This window comes from Strigops habroptila, chromosome 5 (genome assembly GCF_004027225.2).
Source record: "Strigops habroptila isolate Jane chromosome 5, bStrHab1.2.pri, whole genome shotgun sequence".
Taxonomy (NCBI): Eukaryota; Metazoa; Chordata; class Aves; order Psittaciformes; family Psittacidae; genus Strigops; species Strigops habroptila.
In genome coordinates, this window is record NC_044281.2 from 24,444,906 (window position 1) to 24,462,435 (window position 17,530).

A 17,530-nucleotide genomic window follows, 5' to 3' on the forward strand; every position below is an offset into this window, starting at 1 on the left:
TTTTTGGATAGTTTAAAACCATGGAGAAAGTTTTCATTTAAAGATAATTTGTGGGGCTTAAAGCAATTTCTTTCAAATCTTCAAAGCAGAAAAGCCACATAGGAGGTTGTCTGGCAATTCCAAGAGTGAGGTAAGACCCAAGATTCCTGGAGTTAGCAGCAGGTCAACCTTTGACAGGTTACTTCAGCTCCGTGTTGGCTAAACACCCCTGTTAACATACACCTTTTCATTATCTCTCTGGGACTCTTGAATTGAATGGCCTATGGAAAGGCCAGATCATAACAGAATGATGAGAAAATGTCACTGCAATTTTAGCTCACCTAAAACTTATGACATCACTTCAGCAGAGACCACCACCCTTCCTCACTGTTGATGAGCTGAAGCTGGGGGAGTAGAGAGGGAGGGCAGAGAAGGGAATTTAAACTTGTGTCTCCCCCTCCTCCATACAGCCACATTGCAAAGGGAAGGGTTTAAGGCAGCGGCAACCATTTCTACACAGTAACTTAGAAAGAAATCATCTGACTACATTTGTTACTGCAAGAGAGTATGAGGGAAAAAAACCAAACCAAAGACCCATTAAGAGAAGAGCCCTTGCGAGAAGTTTCTGGTCTGTGCTCCAGGCCAAGCTCTTGCTTCCTGCATCTGCAGTGTTTGGCTAAATCGCAGAAGCATCCATACTATTGGCATGAACTTGACTTGTTAATTTAGAAACATTTTTAAAGGCCCAAATTCTGTTCAACGTGCCTTGATCAGGAGTATGGCAGCTACATCTCGGCTTGAGGATCAAGAAATTTCTTAATGACTAGAAAATCCTTGGTGTTCCACGCGAATCTCATTTACCAAGGAATTAAAAAAATGGAAATCAAACACACTGTTAACCAAAGGGTCTTCTTGTACTAGTTTGTGGTGAAAGGAAAAAGAATATCTATATATAAACATTTCCATTTCTAAGCTTTCAAGTTGCTACATATTAACTTAGCACAACTAGCTCTTCTCTTGAGATGCAAATGAGAATTCAGATTGCTGTGTGACAAACCACTAGAAAATCTGTGGTCCTCAGGGAACGCAGAAGGCATCGTATGATTTTTAGGCTGTTCTATCTGTAATGGCTCTAATCTTTACAACGATTTCATCAGTTACCAATATTACTGATATCTGTTCATCTTCCAGTCATGTACCCAAGACATAAAGTGACTATGAAGGGTCAAGGGAGTATCTATTTATAGAACAGCATGAGCTGTAGCCCAGGCAAAGATGTGCAGCTCTAACCAGCTTCCTTGTACTATTTGAGTGCATTTGTGAGCCACCAGCTCCTCACAGGCCACATTTCATCCTTCTCCAGCACATTTCAGAACCTGAATTTAACCCAGCAGCAAGGTTAGATGCAGAGACATCCTATCAGGGAGGGAAAGGGAGAGCAGAGAGAGGAGGAGAAGGAACTAACGAAGAGCTTAATGAGCAAGGAATGTAGCAGGCATATCAGTGTGAGATACAAACCCTGCCAACTCCACTTAGTGCACTGCCTAATACAGTCATTGAAGAGCTGCTCCTCCATTCTTCTCTCAAAGCATTGTCCTTGCAGATGACTGGTTAACAAGCAGCCAAATAACAAGGCATGAAAGAAATCAATGTTTTCTTGTAACAACCTAGGTAACGATTAGATAAGGAATAGGAAAGATAAGTACAGACATTCAAATTCCTACCTTTAAAAGTGAAATCCTCAAGTGAAGTTACTCTCTCAAAGGGGGTCTGACAGTCAGCAACCCAAGGAAAGACATGGAACCAAAGGGAAAGCAAGAAAGCCTGAATGCTGCTCTTCACAAAAATCATATATAGAGTTGGCTTTTCTGGAGAAGGGCAGCTGGGCTGCACAGCTGGTAGATGGGTGAACCATTATTAGTAGCAGTGGCTGCCTTCCCTTCACTCAGTGTTGCCAAAGTCTCTCAGATCATCTTGTGAACCTAAGGAAGCTGGAATTTGAAGTGCAGACAAATGGAAAGATGTAAATAAATTTGTGCTAAAAAAGAGCACATCACTGCTGAGCATAAGCACCATTAACCACTAGCTGGTATATCACACTGCAGCTACAGGTGGGTAGTGGGCAAAGCACAGTCCAAAACAGTCCAAAAGCACTGCCCTCTTCTCCCCGGAAACTATCTTGCCTTGCAGCTCCTTTCTGAAAAGCTTCCATGTCACTCCCTGAAGACCCAGGAAAGTAAGGAAGACGGTGTGCAGAGGAAGGCAGAGAAGCATGGTCCACTACTCAGATTATCATGGTACATGGCAGATTTGAGATGCTCCTTCAGGGTGGGGATACAGCTCCATTCCTTCCTCCTCTTACACACTGTGCGTCTAATGACGGCAGGGCGTTGAACTCCATTTGCATGGCAGACAATGGCATCTGGCAGCAGTTCAAAGGCATTTCTAGCGAAGTGACTGAACACGCTCACTGCCGGCGCGGGCAGACGGGAATGCAGAGGGGGATGCAGAGCGCCCCGCTTGCCTCCCCTTCGCCCCCCAGGCTGCAGGAGCAGGTGCTGCACCACGGGCAGCCAGTTCTCCTTTTGTTCCAGTGGCAAGAGGATCGAGGAGGAAACCAAAAATGTACTGCCACGGAGAACGACAGCACCTAAACCCACAATAAGGTAGAGGGAGGTGGGGGGCGGGGAGAGAGGAGAAGAGGAGGGAGACGGAGAGAGAAAAGAGAGAGCCAGACAGGCAGAAGGAAAGCAATCAGGTGGGCAAGGGGGGAGAGGGGAGGAAGGGAGCCCACAGACAGCAGTGCCTGGCACCCTGACAGCTTGCCGCCGGAGTTTGTCTTTTGAAGCTGTCACAGGTTTATGGATGTCTCCAGACTGACAAGCTGACAAGATGAGGGAAACTACACTCAGCAAATGTATTCAGCGGCAGTAAATTGCTTCTCTTGCCCTAATGCGGCTTCCAGTTTCACTCAGTGAACTGATATCATGGGGGGGACTGGCACAAAACAACCCACCATCACAGTATACTCAGACACTATTACTGGAATCTGGAGACTGTAATAAATCTGCAGAGGGACACAGAAAAATCACTTTCTTGTGCACCACTAATAAAAAATTAACATGTTAAAAGAACGAATACATAGATCTGAGATTACGTTCTCTCCCTATCGAAGCATGTTTGGTCACAGTGGTGGTGGAGGATCTAAACTCTCCTTATACCCCTGAAAGACTGCCACAAGAGGAGCTCCCTACTTCAAAACATAGTAGAAAACGGTGTCCTAGAGGAGCAGGGAGGTAGGCAGGGAAGGACCACAGCAGCATACTCTGCTCTTTGAAGAAGGAATGCCCTACCTATGCTCAAAGTTGTATCCTTTCCCAGGCAGGGTTTGGGAGATTAGGGTTTTCAGACAGGATGACACACTAGCACACATCTCTGGAGGAGTTATTTTAACAAGAGCTGACAGTGCACGGCAAACACTTCTGTAAGAAGACAGTGAAAACTTAATGCGATGGAACATTACAGGGTATTAGAGAGTGCTCTGGAGAAGGCCTGAATCTCAGTGACTCAGGTGCTATCTCTGTTACAAAGTGAACAAAGCAACTCCTTAAAGTTTTATGCTGACAGTTACAAGCTAAAAACTAAAACCAGAAGCAAGGGTCAATTATCAGGCTCTTGGGGTTACCTACTATGACTTCATCTGCTTTTACAGGATGTCTAGCTTTTCCCAGGTAGCTGCAGCAACGTCTGTCTCAAAGGTATTTTCTACTGTCCCATTGCTCCAACAGGACAGAAACAAGTCCTGTAAGCTAAGGCAGAAAAAGGTTTACATTTTTTTTATTGTAAGTAGACGATTTTCCTTTTGATTTAACAATAAAACTAACTCAGAAGAGGCATACTATCATGGATTCCTTCTGTCCCGTAACGGCACAATGATTTGCTCAGTGTTGTTTAATCCTAAAAGACATATTACAAAAACATAGCAAATTATTTATTAATAAAAAAAAGCACTGAAGTCTTTCGGAAAGAAAAGCACACAGACATTAAGATATTTATTGCTAAGCAGTGAATAAAAGACAAGGTGCTGAGGGATAAGGATTACACACATAGAACTAGTACTGCTGTCCTCATCAATCAACAAAAGTTAAATGGATGTTGAGTACCTTTGAAAAATGTGGTTTCCACATCTAACAGGCGACAGCTCTCTATTCTGCCTCGTTCTAAAAAAATCTTCTCATATACATGTCATGCCACAATGCAGCACTGCAAGTTTGCAAGCCTCTCTGTGAACTGCAGATGGATGACGCTGACAACAATTTTCATTTATACATAACCTAAAACCATGTAAATTTTTAGCTTCCAGCTCCCATCTATGACACTAAACAAACCCTTTCCATTTGAGCTGCAGTATGCAAAAAGCAGATGTTGGAAATCTCTTGATACTCCACTAGTCACAAAGATGACACAAAATTCTGACTCCATACAACAAAGAAGTAATGTGTAGAATAACCAAGATGTTCATGATGAGCTTTTGTCATACACTTAATACATTTTTCTCCAGTGTTTTATAGCTATTCAGGTATATTTGACACTTGGTGGCAGTTTTTTCAAATGCAGTCACTTAGAAAATGTTAGACACAAGAATTACTGCTGTTCCATGTATATGAAGACAATTAACTTTTGCCTTCTAAGGTGAGAAGTATCTCTCTCAAAAGCTGCATTTCCTCCCCTCCATCCTTCCTACCCAAACCTCCCACACTTCCCCATTCCCCTGCAACTCCCTGAACTATTCCACACTGTTCCCCTGATCAATGGCAAGCAGAGAAAAAATTAGCTCAATTGCTGTTAAGCATCACTTAGACGCAAGAACATGAAATACTCGTCATGCTAGCAGGTAGATGTAGTGAGATTTCAGTTACATTTTCCTAAACAGTCAGTCCTAACTACCCTGGAATGACACAAACTGCAGTTCTGCTCAGTATCATTTTGTGGTGACTATGTCCAAACAGCCCTGGAAATAAAGGGGAAAATGCTGGGTGCTGCTACCAGTGAAGAGACAGCCTCTGCTGCTGCACATTTTAAGTACAGCCTCCCTTTGTCAGACAGCTTCCTTGGTTATGAAGACTGGGATAACCGTGTAGGTCTCTCTGTAACATTCCCTGTGCTGGCTACGATATACAATAAGGCCTTTCTGACACGATTTCATGATCTTTGTATTCACTACTCAGTGTATTTTAATCACCATCACGAGAGCAGAGGCACAGCTGCAGAATTACAGAACACTAGAGCAGAGGTTTTTCCACCAGGATCAGCAGACTATTTCTATGGGGTCCAAGGAAGGGTAATCATGAAAATCAAGCAAATCATGAGTACCTTTAATTCACTGTAAAGGTGTCGATATCTTTATTAGACAATTTCTATAAAACTGTGAATGAAAGATTTCAAAAGTAACTTTTGTTAGGGTTATGCCCAGCAAAACAAAAGCAAACTGAGTCATGATTCAGATAAAAGTCTCTCTTCTGCCACTGGCTGAAATCACACGCCCACTGCAGCATTTCTGGACCAGCCTGTATCTTTCCTCTACTTCTAATACTCAGGATCTGGAAAACCTTTCTGAAAACCAGAACCAACTATTCAGAGAAAGAGAGAGGCCTTTCAGAGTCTCTATATCTAAAGTAAGAATGTTGGTTGTTACAAAAATATTAACAGTATTTGTGGTATTTCCTCCTTACCACGGTCACAATTTGCAACGGTGTAATTTCCAAGATATTGGTTAGACCCAAACCTCTTGCTGTGCTTTGTATCAGTAGCTTGAAAGGGTTTATGGTTTGAAGATAAGTTAGTTTGAACTAAGTGGCCTTAGTTTATAAATAACCCAATCTTGAGAAATTAAATTAAAAAAAGGAGCAAAATCCCACTATCCAGGCAAATCTGCCAACAGACCTATACTGAAATCCTGGCTTCATACCTCAAGAGGCTCGATAATCCTCTCTGAAGTCTCTCATTTACTAGGCTATACTACTAGGTGTTTAGCTGGGCCTTTATGACGACTTTAAACAGCTAGGCAAAACACATTTTTCATGCCCTGGCATGTCAAAAAGATATGTGCTTTTCCATTACATGTTTTTCAAAATACCTCAGATTTAGGATGCTATTTATACTAATGGCATTGGAGAAATGGTTGGGGCCTAAATGGCTCTAGAACGACCAAGACACCACAGGACATGTTTGTTTAGTTTGCATTCTTTAAAGAATTTTCTTGATAAGCCTTATTTGTAAGCCACCACGGCACAATAGTGTGGATAGTGCTATTCCTGAACAATTCTTCATCTCCAGACAAAAACACATAACAAATCTAGCTTGGTTTACAGTAATGTGCCAAACAAGAATTTCACACCCAGTTCTTCTGTCTCTCACCGACAGACACCAGCCTCCTCTGTGCACAGATCTTGTCCCCCAGGGCTCTACCCACCATTCCATTGATTCACTTTACCACATTTTACAGGTAGAGGCAACACACAGGATATGCTGTAGCCAGTACCATAAATCTTGAAACTCTCACTGGAGCCAGTGAACCAAACATGTTTGTGTGTAAATTTCACTGGAAAAATACTAGCAATGATAGATCACTATTGAGGTACTTTAATACTGCACTAAGTACCTGAAAAAAATTAGATTTCTTTTGAGTTCTTCCATCCTTCCTCACTCATGTATTGATAAAGAATCTAAATAACCTTAGCTCTTCTGAAAAAAGATACTTGGATACAAGGCAGATTTTCTGGGGATCACCAAGGGAGAAGGGAAAATTTCTCAGTCTCTTTAGCAGCCACAGAATGGATAGGAGAAGACTTAAGGATGCATTTAACCCAGCCAATATGTATTTGTTAATGGCTTCCTGTCCTGAATTTCCCCTTTAACTGAGGTTAAGAGAGTTCCACTCCATAGCACAAGGAAGACTACAATTAAACCCAACAACAGCTTATTGGCTTAACAAGGCATGTGAACACTGCCAGAATTGAGGCAGGGATGGGGGTTGAGAAAGGAGATGGACCTTGCAGCCTTGCGTAGGCACAATCTGTTCAGTTCCAAAAAGCTTATTTTATTTGCACAGATTTTGGTACATTTCTAGCCTGCATCGATGTTTGTGTTGTCACTGATGGAATCTACCCTACCTGAAATTCAATTGAAGACAGCTATATCATAGTATCCTTTTTTTTTGGCCTGCCACTGAAACAGAAACCGAGACTGGTTCTTGAGAAGGTCTTACATCAGGAGACAAGTGAGCCATCACGCACCCTGCTTGGAGTGAAGTTGCCTATCTGAGGGATGACAAGAATTTCTGGGGCCAGAATAAGCACATGAGGGAAAATCTTTCTGTTCCTTTTCAGTGAAATAAAGGGGCTTTGTTGTAAGTACCACTTATAACATTAAAATTCGTGAGCATACAGAGCAAGCAACCTTTCACCTGTCCCTCTAAGGAGGTGGAGGTGCCAGGACCCTGAGGGCACCTTAACAGCGCAGACCAGTTTCATGTGGGACCTCCATACGCCAATGCTGCCTATGATCCTGCAATCCCTGTTTAAGCCCAGGCCTGAGCCTTTGCTCTTTGCCTTAACTTTGCTGCAGGTGTAGCTGTCTGTAGCCTTACCTCTGGCCCCATCTCCTGGATTGATTCAGGCTGCAGATAGATTGTCTCCTGGAACGACCTCTTGTATATATGCTGTAGCTTGCACCCAGTCCTGCCTTTGGCCCTGTCTCCTGGGTGGACTTTGGGCCTATGCTGTAGCTTTGTCTCCAGCCCTTTTCTTTTAAACTCCTCGATGAAGCCTCATTGCTCCATCTGACCTGGGGCCACCCACAGACCCTGTTACTAGCACCCAGCTCTGCCTGCCATGCTCAGACACTGCGGGACTGTGCCTCTCTGGGAAGGGCACTGCCTACAGTGGGGTCACCCTTGCCTCCTGGCTTGCCTCAGCTCCCAGCCCTTCCTGTGCCATGGCAAGAGGCTGGTGCATAGTGGTTGCAGGAACAGATTAAAAAAATCAATGGAAACAATATTCATCTCTTGTAACTGTTGACTAGACCAATCCTTTCTGGGAAGCCTTCCAAGTTGTCCATAATCACAACCAAAGTTGATTTACAAGCCTTTAAGCATGGCTTTAGGACTGACCTTGACAATCTGGTGAGGGCCTTGGACCAACAGCTTTAATGCCAGGTACAGTAAATATAACCTAAGAGACTAACAGAATTTTGCAATATATAAATACATGAATCATTTTGTGGAAGGTGAAAGAAAGGAAGAAAATGTGTTTGCATTTATAGAAGAAAACTTAATGGTTATGTGTTACTTTTCCTCTTCCATGTTAAAGTAGGAAAAAAGCTCTTGATGTATTGAACACAGCAATCCCCAATCATAAGATTATATCAATTCAAAATGCATGGCAAGAAGGGTGAAAAGGGCCAGAGTTAAGCCATTCAATTGACAAAGAGATGATACATTCAGAAAAGAGGAATATGCCCCTGCCAGAGCATCCTGAGTCATGCCCTTCTGCTTTGTGATTAATTTTTTGTGTCTGTTCAGCTGTGCTCACATTTCTTGTCTCACAGAGGAGCTCCAGAACCCACCTGGGGACAAAGTAAGCTCATATGGAGGAAAGAATAATGAAGTTAGCAGGTGTTGCTATGCAGGCTGCTAGCCTTACATAGTCTTTACACTTAGTAGTGCCTACAATTTGAGACAGTTATTTCATTTCTGTATTCATCTTCAATACTCAACAGTAATTACTGTCTCAAATTATACTTTACACTTACTAAGCCTTTACACTTAGTAGTGCCTATAATTTGAGACAGTTATTTCATTTTTGTATTCATCTTCAATACTCAACAGGCTCACCTTCAGCAACAGCCAGTTCTTAAGAATGATGTAAATAGTAACTGGCAAAAATCCACCACTAACTTGCCAGTTCTCTTGAACTTCAGCCCAACAAACTAATTAAAATGGTTAAGACCAAATCCTGTCCAAGCACTAGAATTCATCTCTGTTGCATAAATGCAGCATGATGTCATGAAGACACACCATCACATTGTGGAGATGTTTCAATGACAGGACCTCACTGTTATGATTAGATCAATTCCACAAGTTTCAGAGAAACTGGTTACCATAACCTGCCCCAGACAAGGAGATGAAGACCCGGTGACTACAGATCAATACCTGGTAGACAAGTCCTTACTAGGCCCAGCTAACAGAACAAAGTAGACAAAGGAACCAGAAAAAACATAACTGAAGAGGAGTTATTTGTCCCTTTGCTTCTGCTATGACTGAACAGAGTTGAGATATTTCAGAGGAAAATAAAGGCTTTTAGGAAAATAAAGGTTTCTTGAAAACTAAGCTGCAGACATTTTGTGGCTCGCTCTCTTTCTGTAATTTACCTGTGGGATATTATTTGGCACTGGCATTGGAGGAAACATTAAAACATTATTAACCAAAAAGTAAATATTGCTAAGGATGAACTAATTATGGGAAAGCCCAAAGTCTATTTTAAAATTAGTAACAATAACTTGCAGTTTCCAATAACTCTGCTTTCATGTACAGTGAAATGGGTTCTGCATGGCCTATATCTAGAATCATAGAATCATAGAATCGTAAGGGTTGGAAAGGACCTTAAGATCATCTAGTTCCAACCCCCCTGCCATGGGCAGGGACACCTTGCCCTAAACCATGTGGCTCAAGGCTCTGTCCAACCTGGCCTTGAACACCGCCAGGGATGGAGCATCCACAACCTCCCTGGGCAACCCATTCCAGTGCTTCACCACCCTCACTGTAAAGAACTTCTTCCTTATATCTAATCTAAACTTCCTCTGTTTAAGTTTGAACCCATTACCCCTTGTCCTACCACTACAGTCCCTAAGGAAGAGTCCCTCCCCAGCATCCTTGTAGACCCCCTTCAGATACTGGAAGGCTGCTATGAGGTCACCACGCAGCCTTCTCTTCTCCAGGCTGAACAGCCCCAACTTTCTCAGCCTGTCTTCATATGGGAGGTGCTCCAGCCCTCTTATCATCCTCGTGGCCCTCCTCTGGACTCGCTCCAACAGCTCCATGTCCTTTTTATGTTGAGGACACCAGAACTGTACGCAGTACTCCAAGTGGGGTCTCACAAGAGCAGAGTAGAGGGGCAGGATCACCTCCTTCGACCTGCTGGCCACGCTTCTTTTGATGCAGCCCAGGATACGGTTGGCTTTCTGGGCTGCGAGCGCACACTGCCGGCTCATGTTAAGCTTCTCGTCAACCAACACCCCCAAGTCCTTTTCTGCAGGGCTGCTCTGAATCTCTTCTCTGCCCAGCCTGTAGCAGTGCCTGGGGTTGCCCCGACCCAGATGTAGGACCTTGCACTTGCCTTGGTTAAACTTCATAAGGTTGGCATCGGCCCACCTCACAAGTGTGTCAAGGTCCCTTTGGATGGCATCCCTTCCCTCCAGCGTATCAACCGAACCACACAGCTTGGTGTCGTCGGCAAACTTGCTGAGGGCGCACTCAATCCCACTGTCCATGTCACCGACAAAGATGTTGAACAGGACCGGTCCCAACACCGATCCCTGAGGGACACCACTCGTTACAGGTTTCCAACTGGACATCGAGCCATTTACCACAACTCTTTGCGTGCGGCCATCGAGCCAGTTTTTTATCCACCGAGTGGTCCATCTATCAAATTGATGTCTCTCCAATTTAGAGACAAGGATGTCGTGCGGGACAGTGTCGAACGCTTTGCACAAGTCCAGGTAGATGACATCAACTGCTCTGCCGCTGTCCATCAGTTCCGTGGCTCCATCATAGAAGGCCACCAAATTGGTCAGGCAGGATTTCCCCTTAGTGAAGCCATGTTGGCTGTCACCAACCACCTCGTTGTTTTTCATGTGCCTTAGCATGTTTTCCAGGAGAAACTGTTCCAAGATTTTGCCAGGCACAGAGGTGAGACTGACTGGTCTGTAGTTCCCCGGGTCTTCCACCTTCCCCTTCTTGAAAATGGGGGTTATATTACCCTTCTTCCAGTCATCGGGAACTTCACCTGACTGCCAGGATTTTTCGAATATGATGGACAGTGGCTTAGCAACTTCATTCGCCAGCTCCTTCAGGACCCGTGGATGGATTTCATCAGGTCCCATGGACTTGTGCACGTTCAGGTTCTTAAGATGGTCTCGAACCTGATCCTCTCCTACAGTGGGCCTAAGGTCTTCGTTCTCACAGTCCCTGCATTTGCTTTCCAAGACTTGGGTTGTGTGGTCAGAGCATTTGCTGGTGAAGACTGAGGCAAAGAAGTCATTAAGAACCTCAGCCTTCTCCAAATCCATGGTAGCCAGTTCTCCTGATAGCTTCTGGAGAGGGCCTACATTGTCCCTAGCCTGTCTTTTATTTGCTACATATCTATAGAATCCTTTCCTGTTATCTTTTACATCCCTTGCCAAACTTAATTCTAGCTGGGCCTTAGCTTTCCTAACCTGGTCCCTAGCTTCTCGGGCAATGTTCCTGTATTCTTCCCAGGCCGCCTGTCCTCGCTTCCACCTTCTATAAGCTTCTTTTTTCCCTCTAAGTTTCCTCAGCAGCTCCTTGTCCATCCATGGAGGTCTCCTGGCCCTCCTGCTGCACTTTCTTCTAGTCGGGATGCAACACTCTTGAGCACGTAGCAGGTGATCCTTGAATACCAACCAGCAGTCTTGGGCCCCCCTGCCCTCTAGGACTGTATCCCATGAAACCTTACTAAGGAGGTTCCTGAAGAGGCCAAAGTCTGCTTTCTTGAAGTCCAGGGCAGTGAGCTTGCTGCACGCTCTTCTCACCGTCCTGAGGATCTCAAACTCAACCATCTCGTGATCACTAGAGCCAAGGCTGCCCTGGAGCGTTACATTTCCAACCAGTCCCTCCCTGTTGGTGAGCACAAGGTCCAGCATGGCACCTCTCCTCGTCGGCTCCTCTACTGCTTGAAAGAGGAAGTTGTCTTCCACACAATCGAGGAACCTCCTGGATTGCTTGTGCCGGGCCGTACCGTCCCTCCAACAGATGTCAGGATGGTTGAAGTCCCCCATGAGGACCAGGGCCTGCGAGCGTGAGGCTGCTCCTATCTGTCTGTAGAGCGCTTCATCCACAGAGTCCTCTTGATCAGGCGGCCTGTAACAGATCCCCACCGTAATGTCCCCTGTTGCTGTTTTCCCTTTGATCCTGACCCACAAACACTCTGTTACCTCATCACCCGTCCCCAGACAGAGTTCCATACTCTCTAGCCTATCACTGACATAGATAGCAACGCCCCCTCCCCGTCTGCCTGGCCTGTCTTTTCTAAACAGCCTGTAACCTTCCATTCCAACATTCCAGTCATAGGAGCCATCCCACCATGTTTCTGTGACACCAATGACATCATATTCCCGTAGCCTTGCACACATCTCTAATTCCTCTTGCTTGTTCCCCATACTACGGGCGTTTGTATAGAGGCACCTTAGCCGAGCTCCAAATGAAGCCGACTCAATGGCTGGGGCAGCTGGAACATCTCTACATCGCTCCAAGCACTTATTACAGGTGCTGGCAACTGACCAGGAATGTTGGGATGGATCAATGCTCCCCTCCCCCAACACATCTAGTTTAAAGCTTTCCTGACCAGCCTGGCAAGCCTCCTACCAAAACAGCTCTTCCCCTTCTTTGTCAGACCAGCTCCACCAGCCTCCAGTAGATCTGGCCTCCCAAATGGAGCCCCATGTTCTAAATAGCCAAACCCCTGACTATGGCACCAGCTTTCTAACCATTTATTAACCTGCCAGACACGCCTAGCTTTTTTAAGGTCCTCCCCTTTGCCCTGGAGAATCGATGAAAAAACTATCTGAGCTCCAGAGCCCCTAACCACCTCTCCCAGGGCTCTGTAGTCCTTCTTAATGTCCTCCAGGCAACTGCTGTCTATATCTCTAGCACCCACATGGACCACTACAAGGGGGTAATAGTCAGCAGGACTTACTAGAGCAGGCAGCCTCTCAGCAACATCCCTGATCCGAGCCCCCGGCAGGCAACACACCTCCCTCGAGACTGGATCAGGCCGGCAGATGGGTGCCTCTGTGCCTTTCAAAGTAGAGTCCCCTACTACTATGACCCTCCGCTTCTTCCTGGAGGCACCAGTAGCGATCCTCTTTACTGGTGCATCAGCAGGGTGCTCATTAGGTGTGGTGGGTGCTTTCTCATTAGCCTCCTGCAGAACCGCGAAGCGGTTCTGGGTGGGGACATCAGATTTAGGAGGAAGCCCCTTGTCGTTAATTGTCCTCTTCCTCCTTTTTTTGTTCGTTTTTCTCGTGACTAATTCCCAGCTTCCTGGGTTGCTGCCCTCCTTCGTTCCTATACGAGCAATGCTGGATGTTTGCAGCCCCTGCGCAGTTTGAGCCTGGAGCAAGCAGCCCAGCTTCCTCTCAGCTTCCCTGGCATCTTTTAGCTCTCCAACAGCCTCCCGCAGCTCAGCCACCTGCTGCAGGAGGACCTCCACCAGAGCGCACCGAGTGCAGCCCTGTCCATCGTGCACCCCCGCCTCACGAGACCAGTCGAGGCACTTTCTACACTCCGAGGTCTGCGCCGCAGCCTCCCCTCTCATCGGCTCTGTCTGGGTGCCTACGCTGGCCACCGCCGGGGCAGAGCTCCCACAGCGGGCCCTGCTCCTAAGGCGAGTGCTCACCATCCCGCTCGCTGCCCGCTCGCCCTGCCTGCGCGAACTGCCGTGCCACGCCCTGACTGCCCGCCCTGTTCGCCGCGCTCCTGGTCGCTCGCGCTCCCTGGGATGGGTTTTACCCACTGAGGGCTGCTGCCGTCACTCCTGGCACCGCCCCCTGTGAGTCAGCTGCTCGCGTCAGCTGAGCTGCCGGCTCCTGGGCAAGTCCTGTCGAGGACTTGAGGCTCCCTCGGTCTCTCTTGCCGCTCCGAACTGAGGCTCCGGGACGCTGTGCTTCCCCCCGCTCCGGTGTTAAAGGCGTCCTCTCTGGAGATACTCACCTCGGCAATAGCTATATATTCTAATGCATGGTCCCCTTTCCATTTGATGTCAGCTGTCATTTCTACATTTTTGATGTCTTCCCCATTTCCTAGCCTTCATGTCAATGAAATTAAAGGTGCAGTAGCAATTTACTGTGGCTGTACTTGAAATCAAGCGTTCTTCTCTTTTTGCTGTTCTAGCCCTGATGTCATATACACATCAACATTAGTTGAATACACAAAGCATTCCATTAATATTTTCATTCTCTCTTAAGTATTTTTTTTCTCATCTGAATATTACACCAAGTGTCTCTGGAACTACACAACTGTTCAAGCTGTACAAAATGCTCTAATGTGGTCATTACACTCATTCTACTCCATCATAAATATTCATTTATTGTTTTTGCTCGAGCCTGCGAAAGTAGCCCTGTCTTCTATTATCACTCTATTCCTCACAAAGATGTATTGTACATACAAAACCCTTTATTTTGTGTTCACTTTATTTTTGCTCCTTTACTAGTCTCTGCCAATGGCACCTGCAAAATTGACAACAAGAAGTTTATACGAGAAAGGATTTGCTATTTAAATCACACTGGAAGAATGAGCTATGAAAACAGGCACACCAACTACACAGATCCTACTTCTTTTCCTTTTATCCAACCAATGCCTGGGGATCCTTGTCTACACGTCTCCAGAAAACCAAGGGTTAGGGAGAGAAAGCATAGAGCTGCAGTATGCGTGGGGCTGGAAGGGTCTGCCAAAAGAAAGTGGGAGCTGCATGGAAACTGTCTCTGGTGGAAATCTTTCATTTGGGCAACAGCATCAGACTTGTCTATGGCTTTCCAGGAAAATTAGGGTTAAAGTTCAGCTTCTGGTTGACAGACAGAGGAGGGTTAGAGCTGTGGCATGTGTAGGGCTCAAGGAGTCTGAACTCCTTGTTGTAGCGTGTCCATAGTTTCTGGACACTCAGACACTCACACTGGACAATGCTGGAACTCAGCATTAAGTACAAGCTCCTGGAACTTCCTTTTTTTAAAACCCAGTCTACTTGTGCTAGGAATGTGCTGTTCCATCCTCCCTTTTTTTTTCCTTCTGCTTTTCTGCACGTTAGGGCACATGAAGCCATAACAGTCTGCTCATATCAAACAACTTGAGATATCCACATAACTGAGGACACTCTCCAAAAAGCATTTCAACCGGACTTGTCCAGCACACACACAAAACCAAGTCATCTATGTTCTTTCCATGCAAAGAATCTAGGAGCCTTTCAGTGGAGGCAAGACTTGACCACATCATCCCTCTTCTACTGCAACGACTGTAGGAACTTCCACTCTCAAGATGGGATTGGCCTTTTTGCAAATATTAAGCAATTATCATTATATGTTATTTTATATACATATATCAGGCACCTCCACAGGACTTTTTTGCTACAATAGGGTGCAGTATTCAAACATCTGTCCTAAATGAACTCCACAAGCATTACCTTCCTTCACTATTCATCCAGACAGAACTGAGGGGAAAAAAAAAGGACTTCTTTCCTTCAGCACAGAATTTAGACCAACCCAATATTTCTATTTTTAATTACATTTATGATATTTCCTGTGGGTATAACTTATGAATGCAGTTCCAGTATGCTTGGAGCAACGTAAATATAGTCATTCCCAAAGGGATCTTACAGCTGTTATGCACGGGTCAGAGATTCTGTGAAATGCAAAACCTGAGACTTTAAAAGCTTTTTAGCCCACATCCTTCCCTGTTCCTTTTCAAAGGCAGAGTTAATGGATACTGAACAACACTGCCCCAGATTTTACCCACAAGGTATGGAAGTAGTAACTCCATTTAAATAAAGCAATATTTAGGAATAAGCAACCACCCGGTCCTATCTCACTCAGGAACTACATCAAAAATTCCTTTCTGATACAAATTAACTCATCTGCCACTTCATGCTGCCAACTGTGCACCTGGAGACAAGACACATGGAACTGTTTCCTCTGCAAATCATTGCAAGAAGAGGAAGGAGGAGTGCAACTTCACACTGCAGCATACAAGTCTAGCCTCCTCCTACCTGATTCCTTGCCTCTTATTTTGACATGAGACTACTCAAAAGGACTAATGTATGTTCTTCCCCTTACCAGACCTGGAGATGTCAGTACATAAAAATGCAAAAGATTTTGCACTTACCTCTGATCACAGTCTGGTGAAGGAAAAATACTCATCGGCTGCTTCTCTGAGGAACCATGTTCTGTTTTAAAATAAATAAGAAAGAACAAGATTTTAAACAGTGCTTCTCTCTTCCCTAATGCTTGCATCCATCAGTGTTTGTAAACATTTACTCAGCAGGAGCACCTTCGCTCTCCAGAAACAAGGTAATGATTACATTACACTAACCATGGCATGAGGACAGAATGAGGCCATGACAACAGCCTTGTTGGCACTGACTAGACCATGACGTAGGATTGCACTGCAGCAGGCTTAATTGTGCAAGAGTGAGAAAGAGTGCAGTGAGATGAGAAATTACAAGTGCAGGGAAAAAAAAAAACCCAACCAACAAACCAGGAACCTGGATTTAGAGGTAAACCACAAAGAAAAAAAGAAAGTTCACAGAACAAGCAAATGTGGTATGAGCCGAGAGAACTGGACACACCGGTATAGTCCTAATGGAATATTTTTACATCTGTTCATTAATATTGTTGCCTTTGAAACAGTCAACAAAGCAAACTGTAAGACGCTACCTTCTTTAGTCTTGGCCACAGCTAAATCGGTTCAGTAAAACTTTGGTGTGACAAAGTCTGTGTAGTCTATTGCCAAAGCCTTTTAAAGAGTCAGGACCATTAAGTATATGTACTGTGAAACAAAAACAAACCAATGAAGGACTAGTTACACCCTTCCTCCACCCCCCTACCTGGCTAGTGATCACACAGAGGAGAGTACTTTGTGAAGCTAACTGAAGCTCAGGAAGCTCTGTGTGTGTACACAGTGAGAGCGTCTCAGTGGAGCCAATGAAACCCCGAGGGAGGGCACAGATTAGAACAGGGTTGTGGCTAAAAGGCTAATTTTACTATACCTGTCAGACAGCCTCTAAAGGCAGCTCGTCTACATCAGCTGTGTCTCAGATATACAAGTACTTTCCTGTAGCTCTCCAGCTCACACAGACCTTGATTAAGCAAAACCTGACCTTTGAGTTTCCAATAATCTGTAATACCTCTAGATCCAATTAGTAAACAAGCAAGAACCATGCTTGCACTGCCTGTAAATACAACTAAGTGCGCCCAGCTCCCCGTCTTCCTTGTAAATTTACAACAAAAGCAAAAATTTTCTCCTTACCCTTCCTCAGCCTTTCTCAGCACAAACTTTGCTCTTTTATTTTGACCCACAATTCTTATGTTTCTTCACTAAACATTTTGACAAGGCAGAATGAGAAGCCCTACATGCCTGGCATCCACGGATCCCAACACACCAGAGTAAACATCAAAACAGCCATGTGCAACAGCAAAACATCGAACTATAACAAGGGTGAATGTTTGATGTCACTGTAAAAGGAAGGGACAACTGAAGAAAGGTTTT

At 45.0% G+C, this 17,530-nt stretch overlaps 1 protein-coding gene across 7 annotated transcripts in view; it reads right to left on the reverse strand.

Moving 5' to 3' along the window:
* The window catches only part of NDST2 (N-deacetylase and N-sulfotransferase 2), a 141,667-nt gene that overhangs the window by 41,122 nt on the left and 83,015 nt on the right, over nucleotides 1-17,530 (reverse strand). For 6 of the 7 annotated variants that reach the window (XM_030488938.1, XM_030488939.1, XM_030488940.1 and 3 more), the window contains one exon: nucleotides 16,148-16,208. The gene's annotated coding sequence lies outside the window, so the exon portion shown is untranslated. Of the gene's footprint in view, nucleotides 1-1,703; nucleotides 2,644-16,147; nucleotides 16,209-17,530 lie in introns of those variants that run through there. The other variant, XM_030488944.1, reaches the window with a different exon arrangement.